Below are 13,842 nucleotides of genomic sequence, written 5' to 3' on the forward strand. Positions count from 1 at the left end.
ATTCTGAAAAAATAGGACAACATGGACAATCTGTATGTCCATCATGCGTAAAAATTTCAGAATTTTATCATGCTCTGGCAAAGTTTAACAATTCTACTACTAGACACAAAAGTTGCTGTTTTTTCACAGAATCAAAGAAACTATCATCCAAATTATCCCAAAGGATTTACTTGGCACAAGCACTAACTAAAACTCAAAAACACAATCATAACAGTAGCATAATTGTTTGCACCCAAGAAAACAGGAAAATGAACAAGAAAAATAAGATAATTATTGGGTTGCCTCCCAACTAGCGCTATTGTTTTACGCCCCTAGCTAGGCATAATGCATAATTTCAAGTGTTGTCATTTTTAGTCTCGATAATCTTTGTAGGAGTTTTCTCATACCCAGATGGTTCTTTACGATTCCCATTATTCTCAGGAAATGAGGCAATTTTAATGTCTAAAATATCAAATCGCTTACTACAAAGGGCAATCAAAGTGTTAATGCGATTGAGATTTCCACTAATATTTTTGAGAGGTTCATTAGACTTTTGCAACTCAATCGAATTTTTCTGCATATCTCCCAATTTGTCTAAAATTTGGAGCCCCTCTTGCGTATAATTAAATTCTTTATGTTAAGGCGGGGTCCCCAATATTCCTTCTATTATTTCATAAGCAACATTAGCATCAATCTCAATAAAATTTCCTTTTTCAGCGAAATCCAAGAGTTGTCTATGGGCATAATTAAACCTATATAAAAATTGCGAAGCAAAAGTTATGCGTCCCCTTTTATAGTGCAAACACGATAAGATTCCATTAACCTATATCAAGTATCTTACATATTTTCTCCTTGTTTCTGCTTAAAGTAAAGAACTTCAAAATCCCGTGACAAAGGAGGGATAGTTATGCTAGTCATGCTGACAGGGCAAACCAATCAAACGAAAAGGCCAATGAGAAATATTTTTGTATTTTTGTGAAAACGTTTTAGAAGTGGGAGAGATGAAAATGAGAGGCAAATGGAAAATAATGTAAATGCAAGGAGATGAAAGTTTATCTGAATGTAATTGATAGATGTTGATGATGTCTCCCCGGCAACGACGCCATAAATTCTTCCTGCTACTTATGAGCTGCGTTGGGATTTCCTCGAAGAGGAGAGGATGATGCAGTACAGTAGAGATAAGTATTTTCCTTAGTTAAGACCAAGGTTATCAATCCAGTAGGAGAACCACACAACACCTCGCTAGCCGTACCTACACACAAGATAACGAATCGTTGCACCCAACGCAAACAAGGGGTTGCCAATCCCTTGGAGGTTACTTGCAAGATTAAATTTTATGGTGATATATAGATAGATCGAACAAAATACAAAAATAAAATAAATACAGAAAAATTGCAGCAAGGTATTTTTGGTTTTAATATATGATTAAAAAAAGTAGACCCGAGGGCCATAGTTTGCACTAGAGGCTTCTCCCTTGAAAATAGCATACAGTGGGTAAACAAATTACTGTTGGGAAATTAAGAGAAAAGCAAATAATCATGACGATATTCAAGGCAATTATCATGTATATAGGCATCACATCTGAGACAAGTAGATCGAAACAATTCCGCATCTACTACTATTAATCCACACATCGACCGCTATCCAGCACGCATCTAGAGTATTATGTTCATAAAGAACGGAGTAATGCCTTAAGCAAGATGATATGATGTAGACAAAGTAAACTCACGCATGAATAAACCCCATATTTTTATCCTTAATGGCAACGATACAATACATGCCATGTCCCCTTCTGTCACTGGGATTGAGCACCGCAAGATCAAACCCATTACAAAGCACCTCTCCCATTGTAAGAAAAATCAATCTAGTTGGCCAAACTAAATCAATAGATCAGAGAGAAATACGAAGCTATAATAATCATGCATAAAAGAGTTCAGAGAAAACTCAAATAATATTCATGGATAGATCTGATCATAAACACACAATTCATCCGATCCCAACAAACACCCCGCAAAAAGTCATTACATCAAATAGATCGCCAAGAACATCAAGGAGAACATTGTATTGAAGATCAAAGAGAGAGAAGAATCCATCTAGCTACTAGCTATGGACCCATAGGATTGTGGTAAACTACTCATGCATCATCGGAAGAGCATCAAGATTGATGTAGAGCCCCTCCGTGATCGATTCCCTCTCCGACAGAGTACCGGAGAAGGCCTCCATATGGGATATCATAGGAACAGAAACTTGCGACGGCGAAAAAAGTATTTCGGGTGGCTCTCTGATGTCAAGGGAATTGAGAATTTATAGAAGCTGAATTAGGTTAAGATGTGCCACGAGGGACCCACAAGCATGGGGGCGCCCCCCTGGGGCGCGCCTCCCGAGCTTCTTGCTCCCTCGTGACTCTTCGTGTCTTCTCCCGAACCTTCTAGGGTCTCTTCTAGTCCAGAAATATTAATCCAAAGTTTTTTCTCCATTTGGACTCTATTTGATATTGATTTCCTAAAAAGCCAAAAACAAGCAAAAAAACATCAGCTGGCACTAGGCACTAGGTTAATAGGTTAGTCCCAAAAAATGATATATAGTTGCATAAAAACATCCAAGATTGATACTATAATAGCATGGAAAAATAAAATTTATAGATATGTTGGAGACGTATCAGATGTCTCTTGTCTTGTCCGCGATCTTCATCCCTGCAGGTACCCAGGATCATGGAGATCGAGTAACGGTGAGGCTAAGTACAGGGAGAACGTGAAGTGTTATTCTGAACACCAGCGACAAAAGGGTTTAGTATGGTAACACAGATCCAATCCTTGGGGATTCATGAGGTGTAGTCATTAAACGCCCAAAGCTCTGGTTTGATTATTATAATCTTAATTATCGAGGCAACCCCGCATGATGGATAGGCCCTGCGGTAGGACAACTGATTCTTGATGCAGGACTCGCGTCAGTCAAGATGCTATTTGGACACATCCCCCACTTCGGTTCATAAGCACATCTCGATGGGTGACTTCCAGCGCACATATTAAGATCCTATCTGGTCCCAACACAAATACATGGTTGTAAGACCTCATACCCGTACCTATTTTTATTATAAGTGTTTGAATCACTATTTGCTTGATTAATCCGGTCAAAAGATGGAATTAATGCTTTGACGAAAGCTTGCTAGAGACCATCGCTTCAAGGGAGACTTCCTCTCATGGGTTCGATAACCCAGGGTCACCTTTGGGAAAATAGGTGCAGGATACTTTCTGCTCCTTTACCAGATCACTAGAAGGAGGTATCAGATTGAACGATCCAAATTCTCAACTTTTGTACATATCGGTCTGACCAAGTTATTCCACTTGGAATCACTGATGCGTGCAAAAGTGTGTGTAATCATAATTTTTTGGTCCTGCATATATGTACCCCCACCCACTCCACCATTTTCTTTCTAAGCAAACACCATTCATATCCATTTTCGAGAGAGCGCTTCCACTCCTTGTACTGATTTCGAAGGCATTCCACCCAAACGATTGATCCTTTGATTTCTAGTCACCTCATTGTTTTTCATCCAAACCTCTCCTACCAAAAGCCAAAATCCGTGAGAAAGTTTGAGCGTTGCGGAGATTGTCTTTTGATGCACAAGAGAAAAGAGTTCACATCAACAGTCACATCTATTACCTTTTGGAGGGTGATGCCTCCTAGATTAGCCAGGTGTGCTTGGGAGTATCCAAGGTCATGACCTACTTTGGACACATCCCTCCACTTCATTGCGTTGTGAGCACATCGTAACGGCACCTTTCAGGACTATGTTTATTAACAAGATGAGATCCAAGCAGAAGTATAAGGTTGTGAGAGTAAGACATCATACTCATGCATATTTCAATATTATTGTTTACTTTCAAAAAGGTTGATAAAGGTACAGTTAAAAAGTAAAAACTAATATTTAATTTTAGTTTTTTTTACTTTTGTCGCAGTGCGCATCCTCTCGTGGGTTCGATACACATGGTCCTTCCTTGGGGAGAAGATATGACAACTTTCTACTATCCAAACCAGATCTCAAAGTGCATTAACCATCTTTTTGCGCCGTTGCCGGTGAGGCATCATGTCACTATTTGTTGGGGATGTTACCCCTAGCTAAGACCCGGTTCTAGGTGTGACCCGGCAAAGTTCCCAGAAGCACTATGAGTCCCCTATTTTCCTGGTCATGATTACGCGACAAGGAAAGGAATAAAGGCCTGTAGCAAGACCCGGCCTGTGGCTGGCTCAAGGAGAGTCCTAGTGGGCTGGCTTGTGGAGAAGGCCTGGATGGAAGGTTTCTCAACTTGAGAAGCAAGATGGGTAGGAGTTAGAGTAGAATACGGGTTCTCATTACGACTCGGAAATCTATTGTAAACTTAGGGACTCAACCTGTTATATAGAGGGGAGCCCCCAGGACAAAAAGACTAAGTAGCAATCTCCCGAAAGCTAGGTTAGCGAATCCGCATCCTTGTAATCGATATCATCGTCAATATCAATCAAGCAGGAAGTAGGTCTTGACCTCCAGCGGGAGGGGCCGAACCTGGGTAAACTTGTGTTCTTCGTACCCGATCAACCCCGTTCAAGCGACCACCTAGTTGCGATGGCCTGCAGACTTAGTCCTTTCATGAGGACAACTGTCGTGACAAAACCACAACCCTATTCACTCTGTTAGGATTACTGTTTAAGTTTTTATTTCAGTTTTTGTTCCTGTATTTATTTGTCTTTCTAGTTTGTGTTGTTATTTGGTACCGAAAATCTCCAAAAATTATAATCTGGTGCTCCAAATAAGAACCTTTTCTTGCAAATATCAAATAAGAACTTTATGTGTGATCTAATCGCACTATCTAATGCTGCCACCGAACAATTTGAAATTAAGCCCATTTAGTCACTATGATTTGACAAAAACAATATGGAGGCTTCGCATCAGAGGATGTCGGCACGCATTTACATAGTTTCACTAAACTTTGCGATATGACACGTATCAAAGACTATGAACAAGATGCTTGATAGTTGTGTCTATTTTTTTATCTTAGAGAGAAAAGAAAAAGAATATCAATAGTTTTGTCTAGTGGTACTAAGACCGTAGACATGTGTTGTGAACATTCATGAAGTTTTTCAGATTTTTTAACACATATAAATTTGAATTTTTCAAAACAATATCATTAGAGCATCTTAAGTAATGGTATTACCTGATATTATTAGTCGGTCGCAAATACAATACTTGAAAGAGCCCAGCTGGTCGGCAAAGACCCTGAGAATGCAAAGCCATTATGATTATACGAGTGCACATCTCAGGCAAATTTGACAAATTTAACCTATAGACGAAATCAAATCACAGAATGAACTATTCGTGAAACTATTTCACGCGGCTGACCTTTTTGTGTGACGCCCGACACGAAGGCGCCACACTACACTGTGCAACGCCTCACAGATAGGCGCTACACGGCCAGCGTCGCACCCGTGTGATCAGAAAATTACTAAGCCAATGTGCAACGCCTGAGAGCTAAGCGCCACACTATACAGTGTAGCGTCTAGCTCCTAGGCGTTGCACTAGTGCAGCGCCTAGCTCCCAGGCGTTGCACTAGTGCAGCGCCTGAGAGCTAGGCGCCACGGGTCAGCCGCGTGAAATAGTTTCACGGACAGTTCATTCTGTGATTTGATTTCGTCTATAGGTTAAATTTGTCAAATTTGCCCACATCTTAGTGGGATTGCTAGCTTCGTCAGTGTACTTTGTGGCGTGCATTGTACCGCCTTCCATCACGTCGTGGCACTGTACAGGTAGGTGCCTGAAGAGCACGAGTTACGTAACTTGCTGACCGGAATGGAGCACTTACGCGCCGCCGTTGCGCTAAGCCGGGTGCAGCGCCGGTCTATGTCAGCACCAAAAGTGCAAAGGCCGCCTCATGAGCCCGACCGGACACTCACGCGGCGGCGGCCGGTGGGTAGGGACACGCGGCGGTTTGCTCGGGCGCACTAACCCCACGCGGCACGTCGTCGTAGGCTCCATTCCGCAGCCAAGTTCTTCCAACCGGCCAAACAGACGAAAGCACACCACAAATTGACAGATTCCCACGTAGCGTCACTGTACCGTCCGCTCTTTCACGGCCAGCAATTTCTCAGTGACAATGGAGCACCACAAGCGGATGAAAAATACAATTCGCTCACCAGAATGCAGCACCCAGGCACACGCGGCAATTGGTCGGGCGCACAAAAGAGGAAGCTTCCACGCGGCATGTTTCGGCAGCCACAGCCGCCCAAGCGCAACACTCTCCATCGCCATCATATTATTTGGAATCAGTCGTCTTAGTCAGATTTATTTGAGGCAGACCAGAACGCACACATGAAGAACTAATGGCGACCCACGTGGAATTAGTGGCACATTCTGCTGCTACTACTGCTGCTCTCCCGCGAATCCTAAGAAAACTTGTAAGCTAAAGTGAGCTTCGACAGTGATGTGTGTGCCCACACTAATTTGACCTGGCCACAAACTGGTCACTCCCAATCATGTCATTCTAAATCTGGCACATATGCCCAAGCTGCTCGTGCTCTCGCAAGTTTACGTTTTTTTTCTTTGTTTTTTGAGTTGCAAGTTCAATTGTTAGTGGGGTGGCCTGCCCCGACCAGGCCGATCGTTCCAGGTTCCTGCCCGCTTTCGGTGAGTTTGTTCAATAGCTAAATGAATTAGGACTTCACTTTAAATCAAACATCAGATTTCTTTTAGTACGGCAGATTATGTTGTTGCAAAAAATGATATTTTTTTAACAAGGATAACACATTTTGACAAAACCTTTAGTGAGTGTTTTCGCCACAATTTGCGATGTTTGCTAAAGGAAATTGGCATCCTTATAATAACATAACTTGATGGTCAAAAAAATCCGACGTCAGATTTTTAGCATTACCAACGAACTTAGGCCTCCACCCTGCCCTCTTCTCGCCAAAGTCAATGAAGCCGTCGAGTAAAGCTCTGGCGGCAGTGCAGCGGTTGGATCTATAAGGCTCCTACCTGGAGTGGGGAGGCGGCGCCGACTGCTCCCTCTCCGACGGGGGTGCGGTGGATGGTGCCGGCCAAGCACGGTGGTGGTGAGGTGCTGGTGGCACGGCGGCAGGCGAGCCTAGTCTGGGCCCAGATGGATTGCACGGGTTGCGCCATGCAAGTACATTACGCGGCACTCTGGCGGCGGCACACATGCATGTGCGGCTTACACGCTATGCGAGGTCACCATGGCAGTGGCCCCAGACTTCGTGGCGCCGATCTCTCCTTCCGGTGGTTGTCTGCTGGTTGATGGTCGGTGGTGGCGGATCTTGGGATCCCACGCCGAGCACTGGTGTTGGCATGATGGTTGTGCGGAGCCGATCAGCGCAACTTGGTGGCGATCCAGTCGGTTGCGAGTTGGGGAGAGGTGGCCGTCGGTGAAAACCGATCTCTGACTTCGGTCATGGCCGGCGATGGCGGTGCCTATGCGACGTAACCTTGTTGAAGGCATCATCACTGCAGTCATCATCTCCTCGCTCAGGTTGTTGATGAGTCCAACTTATGCGATGATTTACACCTTTTGTTTTGTTCGGTAGTATAGGATTCTTCGGGTTTTACGGTGTTTCACACACTTCTTTTTGTATGTTTTTGCCAGGATATCATATGCAAGAATAATTTGGAGATTAAGAAAACAACTTTAATTATGATGATAAAATCATGTTAATTAATGTGATAAAACACTGCCATAAAAATGTCAACCATTTGGAGAAGAGAAGGAGCATACAGAAGCCTCCAGAGCGTAAGACGGAGTCTGGTACGAGCGCACTAGCGATCATATCGCCTACCGCCACCTCTGCCTGGTCAACTACTTCATTCCGGTTTAGATGGATCTGAGAGGAGAGACAACACATGACCAGAAACGCATCCAGAACGAAGAACCCTAGCCTCTGGAAGGATTCCGGAGGGGGGGTTGATCAAGGGACTCCACCGCCACTTCACCGCATCAAGAGGGCATCATCATCATCATCTGTCGTCATCATCGTCGCTAAATCTCCAACTCCTTTTTATATATTAGTCGGTGTGGGTTTATACTTTGTTGCTACCACCACGTTCATTATGATTCATCCCGCAATGTTTGTACCCTCGATGTGCAAGTACTTCCCGTAGTTGTCGGGGATATGGAGGAACCCTAGTATGTTTACGATTGTATGATAATAGGATTTGATATTCTATTTATATGTTTAATGATCTTTTTTATGTTAGATGTCCAACATATGCCTTTTTTGGACGGAAGATTATTACTATTGGTGTGAAGGTGTGAATTAGTGGTGACAATGCTTATCTCCCTCCTTGGATAATTGCAATAGTGGGTAAATTTAGACCACATTAGATGCATCCATGAGGCGACCCATAATTACCATTCGGTAATCGGAGTGGGATAAATGATAGTGACGTATGGGATATAGGGCTGCAGCATGTATGCATGTATCTGTATTGGCTCCACCCACAAAGAGAAACATATAAAGCGGCTTAAGAATTCGACTTAGAATTATGGCTAGGCATCGGTCGTGTTAGATACATACTAGTGGGGAATCTAGACTCCCTAGGAACACTTTAGTCCTATCGATTCCAACAGCCGATATCCACGTCTCACGCTACTTTATTTACTTTTCTCCTTTATTTTCTCGCTCGCAACAATCACCCAATATTTAAAACTTTCGATTCTGCTTTGTTTTGGATCACAACTAACTTGCATGTGCTACAATTTAAATCGTTGAAAGAGACAAAGACTTATTCTTGTGCTTTCTGTGGGATTGATACTCATACTTTGAAAGAGATACAACTAAATCCAGTGCACTTGCAGGTTGTCAGCTGCTACGAGGAGAAACCCTTGATCTAGGTCTCCCAGATTGGACGAGGTGGCGCCTTTGGTGTCGTTATCACTCTTGTGGGCATCGTTTTGGAGCAGATTCTTGATGGAGTCATCAGGAGGTGAAGTAGCAAGGCATCTATTGTGTCAACAACAATAGGTCTCGGCAGCATCCACTACAAGGATCTAGGTCTATTGCAACAAAATCGTTTGTTGCAATACATGCTGTTTCGTGGCGATAAGTACCTATTGCCACGCACTGGAATTTTGTGGTAATATAGCATTTTCTTGGAACGAAATATAGTTGTAGCAATAAATTTTGTTGTAATAGACCGGAATCCTTGTAGTGATCGTGCAATAGTCTGAGAGACGGATGAGTCATGATGGACGAGCGCATGGGCAGTGGTGATGTTTGGCGTTGTGGTAGCCTCGATGTCAACTGGGTCTGGGAAAGTCAATGCATTGATCCCTCCTGAGTATGGGTTGATGGAAGATGGTGGCGGCGGATTCTAAAGTGTGCGCATGCGGTGCATACTTAGTGTCTGCTAGATTGGTCTGTGCTCTCGACTCGCCATGGGTAGCCTGGCAAGGCCACCAGATTAGATGGTGTGTGTTGTGCGAGGTCAAGACACATCATGAAGCTTATGGGTGTCGCGACAAATGTCACCAGAAATGTGGCTTTGGATTGATCCATGTATTTTTTATCAGGTTATATTGAATAATATAATAAAGATGGATGTGTGCATCCTTGTATGCATAGGCTGGGGGTTTCAACCTCCTTTTTGAAGAAAATTAAATTAGGTAGTCCTACAAAATTTGTTTTTCATCTCACAACTGGTATTAGTTGAATCTAGGTTTAAAATCTGTATAACCAGAGTAACTCCACCACCTGTTCTTGACAACTTGAATATTCTTTTTCTAATATAGGAGGGAGATGTTGTTAAATCATGTCATTGCATAAAATCTGTTCTTATCTTTCAACTAGTATTACTTCCTCCGTTCAGGTGTGTTAGGCACCTAAGGAGAAGCATCACAATCCAGGCGCAAGGAGATTGGACTAGGCAAATAATTCGAACCGTAAAGGAAGCCAATCACCACACAAATCTCTTCATCCAAAACGCTGCAATAAATCTCACATTAATAGATGTCATGTTTTGGCTAACCCATACATGTAAATTTACACCATGCAACCAATCCCCGCGCTAGATATATCAACACCTAATAAATAGGGATTAAGTTTGGGAGAAACAGGATTGTATGTGTAGTCTAGTATTTTTCTGGGGGGGGGGGGGTTAAAGATGGGTATTAATACACCTATAATGACTTATAAAATTACTCTTTTGGAATTTCTGGATTCTCTTAAGTGCCGAACACACTTGGACGGAGGGAGAAGTACAATCCAGGTCTGAAAGTTGTACAACCAGAGTAACTAAATCGTATGTTCTTCATCAGTCTAACATACCTTTTTAACAAAGGAGGGTGATCCTACAACCGGCATTGTTGTTTTTTTGTTGGGACATTACAATCTATTTTCCATTATCAAGAACTTGTTTCAATTGACAAAGGGGTAGAACACAAGTTTTTCAATGGCTAGATAATTTTCCATGGTTGCAAGGGGGACATAAATATTCTAGAAGTTAGTTTGTCATTTAGCTATCCAAATTAACGTGATTATGTAAAAAAATAAGATTTTATTTGACACACATTGTGGAGGGATTTTAAATCGATCAAAACAGCGGTACTAGAAGGAGTACTTGGAATTTTAGGCGAAGGGGTGTCACATCAAGAGACCAGGGGGTCCTGGACAATCACAACTACACACGATTTACCCAAGTTCAAGCTCCCATAGTGAATAAAACCTTACTTCATGCCTTGCTCTTTTCTTACATGTGTGGAGAATGCAAGAGATTATAGTCTTAGGGGAGGGGAGACTCGACGAGTTATGTTGGTGATGGAGATTTGGTTGTTAAGCGTCGGAATCCCTCTATGTGGTATAAGCTAAACTATGGTGAGCGAGAGGACCTATTCCATCCTTATGGAAGACATCCATGTCAGTGTGTTGAGGCATGCAAGGATGGGAGTCGGACTGGGTGTTGGTATACAACACATTTTTGGCCCTTTGCCTATGTCGTAGAGTATTTTCTGGTTCCATTGGCATCGTATGATGCTAATCCTCTTACTAAAGCCAGGTCACTCCTCCTGATATGCCGGTTGGGTGTCTTGGGATTTGTTGCCCCACCTTGGCATCAAAGGGAGACATGCCTATAGGTCATTTGGCATATCACTAACAAGCCCTCCACTAGTGCTCGTGATAAATCAAGGTCCGTGAGTAATGTTGATGTAGATATTCATGAACTCTTTTGTCTCATTTTATGGGTTTCATGTAGTGGAAACTCATTCTTTGATGTTTCTCATTGACGCAATTATACTTATAAGTATGGGCCAATGATGTCTACTACACAACCTTCTTCTTGTAGACGTTGTTGAGCCTCCAAGTGCAGAGGTTTGTAGGACAATAGCAAATTTCCCTCAAGTGGATGACCTAAGGTTTATCAATCTGTGGGAGGCGTAGGATGAAGATGGTCTCTCTCAAACAACCCTGCAACCAAATAACAAAGAGTCTCTTGTGTCCCCAACACACCCAATACAATGGTAAATTATATAGGTGCACTAGTTCGGTGAAGAGATGGTGATCAAGTTCAATATGGATGGTAGATATAGGTTTTTGTAATCTGAAAATATAAAAACAGCAAGGTAACTAATGATAAAAGTGAGCACAAACGGTATTGCAATGCTTTGAAACAAGGCCTGGGGTTCATACTTTCACTAGTGCAAGTTCTCTCAACAAGGATAACATAATTAGATGATATAACAATCCCTCAACATGCAACGAAGAGTCACTCCAAAGTCACTAATAGCGGAGAACAAACGAAGAGATTATGGTAGGGTACGGAACCACCTCAAAGTTATCCTTTCTGATAGATCTATTCAAGAGTCCGTCATAAAATAACATGAAGCTATTCTTTCCGTTCGATCTATCCTAGAGTTCGTACTAGAATAACACCTTAAGACACAAATCAACCAAAACCCTAATGTCACCTAGATACTCCAATGTCACCACAAGTATCCGCGGGTATGATTATACATATGCATCACACAATCTCAGATTCATCTATTCAACTAACACAAAGAACTTCAAAGAGTGCCCCAATGTTTCTACCGGAGAGTCAAGACGAAAACGTGTGCCAACCCCTATGCATAAGTTCACTAGGTCACTGAACCTGCAAGTTGATCACCAAAACATACATCAAGTAGATCACGTGAATATCCCATTGTCACCACAAATAAGCACATGCAAGACATACATCAAGTGTTCTCAAATCCTTAAAGACTCAATCCGATAAGATAATTTCAAAGGGAAAACTCAATCCATTACAAGAGAGTAGAGGGGGAGAAACATCATAAGATCCAACTATAATAGCAAAGCTCGCGATACATCAAGATCGTGCCGAATCAAGAACGCGCGCGCGCGCGAGAGAGAGAGATCAAACACATAGCTACTGGTACATACCCTCAGCCCTGAGGGTGAACTACTCCCTTCTCGTCATGGAGAGCGCTGGGATGATGAAGATTGGCCACCGGTGAGGGAGTCCCCCTCCGGCAGGGTGCCAGAACAGGGTCCCGATTGGTTTTTGGTGGCTACAGAGGCTTGCGGCGGCGGAACTCCCGATCTAGGTTATTTTCTGGAGGTTTCTGTATTTATAGGATTTTTTGGCGTAGGTCTCACGTCAGGGGGGTCTTTGAGTCGTCCACGAGATAGGGGGACGCACCCAGGGGGTAGGGTGCGCCCCCACCCTCGTGGACGGCTCGGGACTCTTCTGGCCCAACTCTTTTACTCCGGCGGCTTCTTTTGGTCCATAAAAAATCATCAAAAATTGGCACGACAATTGGACTCCGTTTGGTATTCCTTTTCTGTAAAACTCAAAAACAAGGAAAAAAACAGAAACTGGCACTGGGCTCTAGGTTAATAGGTTAGTCCCAAAAATCATATAAAATAGCATATAAAACATCCTAGATGGATAATATAATAGCATGGAACAATAAAAAATTATAGATACGTTGGAGACGTATCAAGCATCCCCAAGCTTAATTCCTGCTCGTCCTCGAGTAGGTAAATGATAAAAACAGAATTTTTGATGTGGAATGCTACCTAACATAATTTTCAATGTAATTTTCTTTATTGTGGCATGAATGTTCAGATCCGAAAGATTCAACACAAAAGTTTAATATTGACATAAAAATAATAATACTTCAAGCATACTAACCAAGCAATTATGTCTTCTCAAAATAACATAGCCAAAGAAAGCTCATCCCTACAAAATCATATAGTTTGGCCATGCTTTATTTTCGTCACACAAAATGCTCTCATCATGCACAACCCCGATGACAAGCCAAGCAATTGTTTCATACTTTAGTATTCTCAAACTTTTTCAACTTTCACGCAATACATGAGCGCGAGCCATGGACATAGCACTATGGGTGGAATAGAATATGATGATGGAGGTTGTGTGGAGAAGACAAAAAAGGAGAAAGTCTCACATCGATGCGACTAATCAACGGGCTATGGAGATGCCCATCAATTGATGTCAATGCGAGGAGTAGGGATTGCCATGCAACGGACGCACTAGAGCTATAAATGTATGAAAGCTCAACAAAAGAAACTAAGTGGGTGTGCATCCAACTTGCTTGCTCACGAAGACCTAGGGCATTTGAGGAAGCCCATTGTTGGAATATACAAGCCAAGTTCTATAATGAAAAATTCCCACTAGTATATGAAAGTGACAAAATAAGAGACTCTCTATCATGAGGATCATGGTGCTACTTTGAAGCACAAGTGTGGAAAAAGGATAGTAACATTGTCCCTTCTCTCTTTTTCTCTCATTTTTTTGGGCCTTCTTTTTTTTGGCCTTTCTTTTTTTGGCCTTTCTCTTTTTTTCCTCACATGGAACAATGCTCT

This window comes from Aegilops tauschii, chromosome 1 (genome assembly GCF_002575655.3).
Source record: "Aegilops tauschii subsp. strangulata cultivar AL8/78 chromosome 1, Aet v6.0, whole genome shotgun sequence".
Taxonomy (NCBI): Eukaryota; Viridiplantae; Streptophyta; class Magnoliopsida; order Poales; family Poaceae; genus Aegilops; species Aegilops tauschii.